The sequence below is a fragment of the Zea mays genome, chromosome 6 (assembly GCF_902167145.1).
Source record: "Zea mays cultivar B73 chromosome 6, Zm-B73-REFERENCE-NAM-5.0, whole genome shotgun sequence".
NCBI lineage: Eukaryota > Viridiplantae > Streptophyta > Magnoliopsida > Poales > Poaceae > Zea > Zea mays.
In genome coordinates this window covers 15,143,993-15,151,913 of record NC_050101.1, presented here as the reverse complement: position 1 = coordinate 15,151,913, position 7,921 = coordinate 15,143,993, and the positions used below count along the sequence as shown (strand labels likewise).

The 7,921-nt window shown below is 39.9% G+C and overlaps 1 long non-coding RNA gene across 1 annotated transcript; it reads left to right on the top strand.

Annotated features, from left to right (window-relative positions):
- Window positions 1-2,630: 2,630 nt before the first annotated feature.
- On the top strand, window positions 2,631-4,530 carry LOC103638518 (uncharacterized). Its single transcript, XR_002263111.2, has 3 exons — window positions 2,631-3,161; window positions 3,598-3,865; window positions 3,961-4,530. It is a non-coding gene; the product is annotated as an uncharacterized lncRNA (long non-coding RNA).
- The last annotated feature ends 3,391 nt before the right edge of the window (window positions 4,531-7,921 follow it).

The window sequence follows — 7,921 nt, the reverse complement described above, 5'->3', positions numbered from 1 at the left end:
GGTTCAGTATTTGGGATTTAAAGATGAGGTGTTAATTCACATTGCTAGGATTACAGTGTTTTCCTTCTCATCAAAGCAATCATCAATCAATTATTGGAAGCATTTTTTATCATTAGGATAATCCAATTGTCAAAATTCAAGGTATTTCTTAGGGTTTCTTGTAACTTTCTACATACATAGAATCCAGAGGATCTGCATATAGTCCACTTTAAAGAATAACAAAATCTGGCTGCAATGCTTTAACCAATTCGGATTTTCTGTTACTTTCTACATAGAATCTAGAGGATCTGCATATATTTCATTGTAAAGATGAAAGTTTTAATAAACCTTAATTCAACAGTAATAAATAAAATCAACTAGAGCTGACTTGAGCCATAATTTGACAGTATATCAGGTACAAACTGAATATTATGGGCAAAATCTGCAACATAATTTTACGACTGAACCTACACGTCTGTTACACAAAATCCAGATTATCATTTTCTTTGTTTGCCTTGAACATGTTCATATCCAGGTCAAACACATGACCCTTACTTCATGCTTTATTTTCATCAAGTCTGCTATCTATGTGGCCAGATTTTCTTATTTTGTCGAGTTACTTTTTATCATTTTGTTAATGAAAATTGACCGTTAAATAAAGCAGGAGCATTAAGCTCTGTATTCGACAATTGACAGATATGTATGTTTGCTGGCTGCTCAGATGCCCAGTTCTCTATGTAGCACTTGTACTGTAAATTGGTAATTCTTGTAGTTTCTCAAAAGATCTCAAATATGTCTAAAAGATTGCTATTGGTTGATCCGTTTGATAATGCTTTCCCCGATATGCATAACAATATATTTGTCATGTAAGTTGATCTTCATCTCTTTATAATTTAAATTTCATTCGAAGAATCTTAACTTCTTCACTCAATCATGAGTGTCCAGTGTGTTCTCGAGATTTGAGGATAAATATCGGATTTATTTCCACCAGAAACTTCTTTTAAGATGACATTCGACACCGTAAAACTTTAATTTATTACGTCCTAACGTGATCAGTTCATTCCTTAGGGACTATGGAAGATATATAAAATATAGATGCAAGATACCATATTTTTTATAATTTTAGCGATCTTTTTGGAATATACTACTAGAGATATCATTCATACCCTGTGCAAGATAGGCAAGTGCTATGTGGTCTTACTATAGTTTTGAATAGAAATCAGAACCTACGGGGCATTATTGTATTCCGTTTCGAATATGGAACAGCTTAGGTTTTAAATTGTTTAGTACCAATGCATCATTTCAGTTAAGAAAATGACAATTAAGTGCACAAGTGGGTGTTGTGGCTTGTCTGCCTTTTTTGTAACATTAGTATGAGTATCTCACTGGTCAAATAGTCTAGAGAAAAGGGGCTTGGTACCGAATATCCAAGCATTGTATTTATCTTCCCTCAGTTACAACTGAGATTCTTCGAATGGGTTGCAATTCAGAATCAAATGTGCACTACCAATAGACTGGAAGCTCGAGGGTGGACAGGCCATAGAATTTGCCTACCCTGTAGGCAACATATGAAACAGGGCTATAGTGAAATCACTAGGTGCCAGTGCAATGAAAATCGTGTTTTTGAGTGCTGTAGAAAATTAAAGATGAGGTGAGCCGGTGGATGGGCAGTAGGAGAAAACACTTCATTATGTGTCTGTGGATTGCAGATTCACTACCTTCTTTCCCGTATCTTGTTGCTCCATTGTGTGTGGTTGTATTGCTGTTAGGCTCCAGCCTATTTTGTAAAGTGTCCCAGGACTTCATTTCTTTTTACTAATATTTAGCTGGCTGCTCTCGCTGGTGACACTTACATACTCTGTGCGATTTCTTACCGGCCGGCCGGATGCTAGAGCATGCTATTTTGTCCTTTTAAAACCGTAGGTCGTGAAGCTGGAAGAGATCGGAGGGAACGACGGCTCAGATGCCGAGAACGTCTGTTATCTACGCGACATCGCGGACGCGGATAAGTTAGTCCGTGTGATGAGACATGTCCTGCTGGCGCCGACGCCGTGGTCGTCGTCGGCAGATACATAGGAATGGAATTCGCAGCCGCTCTGGTTGCCAACAGGATGAAAGTCATTGTCGTCTTCCCCGGAAAACACTTGAGTACGTTGCTGAACCAAGCTACTGTTTAGCGCGTAGCTTCACACACATACAATTGCTGTTTTTTGTTTTTTTCCTACACGAGTTTAACAGATACCGGAATTTATGCGGTGAATTTTCTTTCGCAGTGGCAAATCTGTTCACACCGAAGATCGCTGAGTTTTACGAGAACTACTATGCATCGAAAGGAGTCACTTTTATAAAAGGAACTGCAGTTTCATCTCTGCAGATCTCGTCTGAGAAGGTGGGTTTTTTGTTCATCCATTCATGAAAAATCTGAAGCAGGTAATCTGAAGATCAACTACAGTCAGGTTGCTAGCTAATAGAATGTACACTCAATATCTGCTAGCAGTTTTTTCACTGCCAATCTGTTAAGTTCGGAACAGCTGGCTGATATCTGCCAGCCAATCAATATGAACCACCACTAACTCTGCTTATATTGAATAATCCAAGTGTATTTCCAATACGATCATCTGAATTTTCCGCCATGTTTTGGGCATGCACAGGTGACGGCAGCAATCCTGCGAGACGGCAGGCGCCTACCTGCGGACATGCCAAGGAGTACCGCGCCACGCTCGAGTTCTACTGGGCGCCCTTCCTCGTCGAGTCCAACTCTAACAACCCCAACTTCCACAGTACCAAGGAATAGATCGTCAGTCCCGAGCGGATCGAGACGCACGCCAATCGAGACGCACGCCAAGCAATGTCATTTTCGCTTAGCCTCTTGTGCTGCTGGTGGGGGATTAAGAACTACTGCAGAATGTGTTAAGATAGCGATTGGTTATTCGGACTTGCTGGAAGCTCGTGGTCTATCACTTTCGTCAGTTCTGATGAAGCAATTCAGACCCTCTGTTGAGCAAGCATTAGATTCCAATTTGAGGAGAATTGAAGAGAGTACTGCTGCTTTAGCTGCAGCTGATGACTGGATACTCACCTATCCTCCAACGGGTATACGTCCACTGGCTAGATCATCTGGTAATCTGGCACTCCAGCCGAAGCTCTCAAGCAGTGCTCACCGTTTCAATTCAATGGTTCAGGTAATGTTATTATTTGAACAGATGAAAAAAAAATGATTCCAGCAATTGTAACTGCAGCCTCTCATTTCTCCAACACGCAATATCTGCTTATCATCATTGAATTAATAAGAAAATAATTGCAGCCTCTCTGCTATTACTATCTCGATTTTCCAATATACGATGCATTTTTGAACTAACTAGCTTGTACTAACATCATACATGCAAAACAGGAGGGAGTATCTACTTTTTTTAAAAAAAACTTTTAGGTTTCCTTTTTTCCTTTACCCACATTTTATTTAATTATGTGAGGTGCGGAATTCAAGATGCATATGCCATTTTTTAGACATACTCTTAGTTTTTGTGCATTTTTATGCAACATGTATAATTTATTTCCATTTTGCTCTGGGACTCAATACATTATTTGCTTATTATATTTCAATGTAACATCGAAATGTAGGATTTCTTTGGGGATGTTGGACCACTGGTTAGCTTACAGCTAGGTGGTTCCGCGATGGATGGGCTTCTGAAAATATTCAACTCGTATGTAAACTTGCTCATAATGGAAACTGGTTGTTGTAAGTCCGCGGCAACTGGCCGAATGTAATTGAGGAGCATCATCTAAGTACTCGGGGAACTCTCAGGTAAACGACATCCTGGACATTGGCTGCTCTGTTGGAGTAAGCACCAGATACCTCACCGAGAAGTTCCCATCAGCTCAAGCTGTTGTAAGCCCCGAAATCTCCTTCTATGCATGGATCATTCACAAGCAACTAATGTTCACCAAAAGAGTAAACTATAATAGTGTTTCTGAATGATGCAGGGGCTCGACCTATCACCGTACTTTCTTGTTGTGGCGGCACAAAAGGAAGAAAAACTGTCACGGCCAAAGCCTATTCGCTAGGTTCATGCCAATGGTGAAGCGACCGAGCTGTCTTCAGATTTATTTAACCTTGTCTCCCTTGCTTATGTGGTCTATAATGCATCAAACAATGAGCTTGTGAGGACTCAGACTCTTGTGAAGAGCGCCATTGTACAAGTTGATGCTGCACCATTCAAGCACTGGTACCTCACTCACTATGGAGTGGACATCAGTAGGAAGAAGGTGCCTGTCGCTAAGAAGGATGCGACATTGGTCAAGATATTCGATTTGAGCTTCATTTACGTCTTTTTCTTACCAAATTTATACTATCTAGCTAGAGCTTGTTGTTATTTTTACGTGACATGTTTAGATAACTATTGCCAACTGCGGTGGTAAAGCAAACGGGCATATGTGACCTGTCAATACGACATTGGTCAAGTAAATGGCCACATCAATAAAAAATATACATTGTGGTGCATAAAAATTAATTGAATGGATGTATCATATATTTGTATCCCATATTTATGTCTATTTTAAATATGAATGTGTAATCTTTTGTATTCCATATTCTACTCAGATGTAGTGGTTATGATACGAGTGTTGGGTACCCACCGACAAGTCTACTTGTATCTATCTTTTGATGAAAGTTGTTGTGGTTATTTTTAATTTTTGTAGTGGTTATGATATGAGTGGATTGAAACACTGTGTTGTTTAAGATCATGTAAAATTTATATATATCTAATTTAGGTCGAGAATTCTTATGTTATGATATGTTGTTTGATTTACGGTGTCGTGCCACGTGTATAAATTTTATGCTTTGTTTGATTTGCGGTACCACATAGATAACGATTTCATGTGTTTCCTCGTAGCATCGCATATGCATAAACCTATTTGTACACAAGTTATCGTGGTATTATAGGTCCCCGTTGCAACGCACGGGCACTCACCTAGTTATATATATGAATATATTTATTTATAATAGATCATGCTGAACTAATTAAAATTCAATAGTTTTTCCTCCCTACGAACGTGAACAACTCCAAGATTAATTTTAGCAAACCAATACTGAGCTTCGGCATAAAGTGTAACACACATATTTATTTAAAATAACACCCATAAATACTAGGTTAACTTCCCCTTTAATGAGGAAAGTGAAAAGCTAAGATAAAAAAATAAAAAAGGAAGGAAAGTTAATAACTGAATTTTTAGAGTAAAGATAAGAAAATTTTGTTTCCCCCAAATTTAGGGTGTTACATTTACTATCCTTGATCCTCATCTTGTGAACAATATTCGTGAGAATCCTAGGTACACAAAGATGACGCCCGAGGAGATACTTGGAAAGTTTGTAAGCGGGCGTATGATGATCAAGGAAGCAAGGTACGTTGACGATGCGTTGAATGGCCCAATCCAAGAGCCTCAAACCATTGCTCTCAAAGCTACGAGGAGCAAGGAGGCGCTACCTAGCAAGGTGGCACAAATTGAGGCGGCCGGACTTAATGATGAAGAAATGGCCCTCATCATCAAGCGCTTCAAGATGGCGCTAAGGGGTCGCAAGGAGCATCCAAACAAGACCAAGACGAAGGGGAAGCGCTCATGCTTCAAATGTGGTAAGATCGGTCATTTTATCGCTAACTGTCCCGATAATGATAGTGACCAAGAACAAGGAAACAAGAGGGAAAAGAAGAAGGCATACAAAAAGGCTAAGGGCGAGGCACACCTTGGAAAAGAGTGGGACTCGAATTATTCGTCGTCTGACTCCGACAACGAAGGACTCGCCGCCACCGCCTTCAACAAAGTGTCCCTCTTTCCCAATGAATATCACACCTGCCTCATGGCAAATGAGAAGAAGGTAAACTCTCGAAAATCCACTTATGCTTCTTCTAGTGAGGATGAGTCTAGTGATGATGATGAAATAGACTATGCTAGTTTATTCAAGGGCCTAGATAGAACTAAGATTGATAAAATAAATTAATTGATTGATGCTTTAAATGATAAGAATAGATTGCTAGAAAAGCAAGAGGGTCTCTTATACGATGAACATGATAAGTTTGTAGAAGCTCAAAAATCTCTTGCTTTAGAAATAAAGAGGAATGAAATGCTTTCTTGTGAATTGTCTACATGCCATGACTCTATTTCTAGTTTAAAGAGCATAAACGATGACTTGAGTGCTAAGTTAGTAATAGCTAATAAATCAACATCGTGTGTAGAACATGTTGTAGTTTGCACTAGGTGTAAAGATTTTAATGTTGATGCTTGTAGTGAACACCTAGTTTCAATTTCTAAATTAAATGATGAAGTGGCTAGTCTTAATGCCCAACTTAAGACTAGCAAGAGTGAATTTGAAAAACTGAAATTTGCAAGGGATGCCTACACAATTGGTAGACACCCCTCAATTAAGGATGGTCTTGGCTTCAAGAGGGAAGTCAAGAACTTAACAAGCCATAAGGCTCCCATCTCCACCAAGGAGAAAGGGAAGGCCTCTATGGCAAATAGCGTGCAAAAGAACCATGCTTTCTTATACCATGATAGGAAATTTGCTAGAAATGTTCATCATGATAGGAATTGTAATGCCTATGGTTCAAATGCAATGATTGCTTCAAGTTCTTCCTATGTGCATGATAGAAATTTAGCTAGAAGAAATGTTGTTCATCATATGCCTAGGAGAAATGTTGCTAATATCCCTAGGAAAGATAATGAACCTTCTACAATTTATCATGCTTTAAATGCCTCCTTTGCTATTTGTAGAAAGGATAAGAAAGTAGTTGCTAGAAAATTAGGGGCAAAATGCAAGGGAGATAAAACTTGCATTTGGGTCCCTAAGGCAATTTGTACTAACCTTGTAGGACCCAACATGAGTTGGGTACCTAAGACCCAAGCCTAAATTTGCCTTGCAGGTTTATGCATCCGGGGGCTCAAGCTGGATTATCGACAGCGGATGCACAAACCACATGACGGGGGAGAAGAAGATGTTCTCTTCCTACGTCAAGAACAAGGATCCCCAAGACTCAATTATATTCGGTGATGGGAACCAAGGCAAGGTGAAAGGTTTAGGCAAGATTGCAATCTCAAATGAGCACTCTATTTCCAATGTATTCTTAGTAGAGTCTCTTGGATATAATTTGTTATCCGTAAGTCAATTATGTAATATGGGATATAATTGTCTATTCACGAATGTAGATGTGTCTGTCTTTAGAAGAAGTGATGGTTCATTAGCTTTTAAGGGTGTATTAGATGGCAAACTTTATTTAGTTGATTTTGCAAAAGATGAGGCCAGTCTAGATGCATGCTTAATTGCTAAGACTAGCATGGGCTGGCTGTGGCATCGCCGCTTAGCACATGTGGGGATGAAGAACCTTCACAAGCTTCTAAAGGGAGAACACGTGATAGGTCTAACTAATGTTACATTCGAAAAAGATAGACCTTGTGCAGCTTGTCAAGCAGGGAAACAGGTGGGAAGCTCTCATCATGCCAAAAATGTGATGACAACATCAAGACCCCTGGAGTTACTTCATATGGACCTCTTCGGACCCGTCGCCTATCTAAGCATAGGAGGAAGTAAGTATGGTCTTGTTATAATTGATGATTTTTCCCACTTCACTTGGGTATTCTTTTTACAGGATAAATCTGAAACCCAAGGGACCCTCAAGCGCTTCCTAAGGAGAGCTCAAAACGAGTTCGAGCTAAAGGTGAAGAAGATAAGAAGCGACAATGGGTCCGAGTTCAAGAACCTTCAAGTGGAGGAGTATCTTGAGGAGGAAGGAATCAAGCACGAGTTCTCCGCTCCCTACACACCACAGCAAAATGGTGTGGTAGAGAGGAAGAACAGGACGCTGATAGACATGGCGAGGACGATGCTTGGAGAGTTCAAGACCCCCGAGCGCTTTTGGTCGGAAGCTGTGAACACGGCTTGCCACGCCATCAA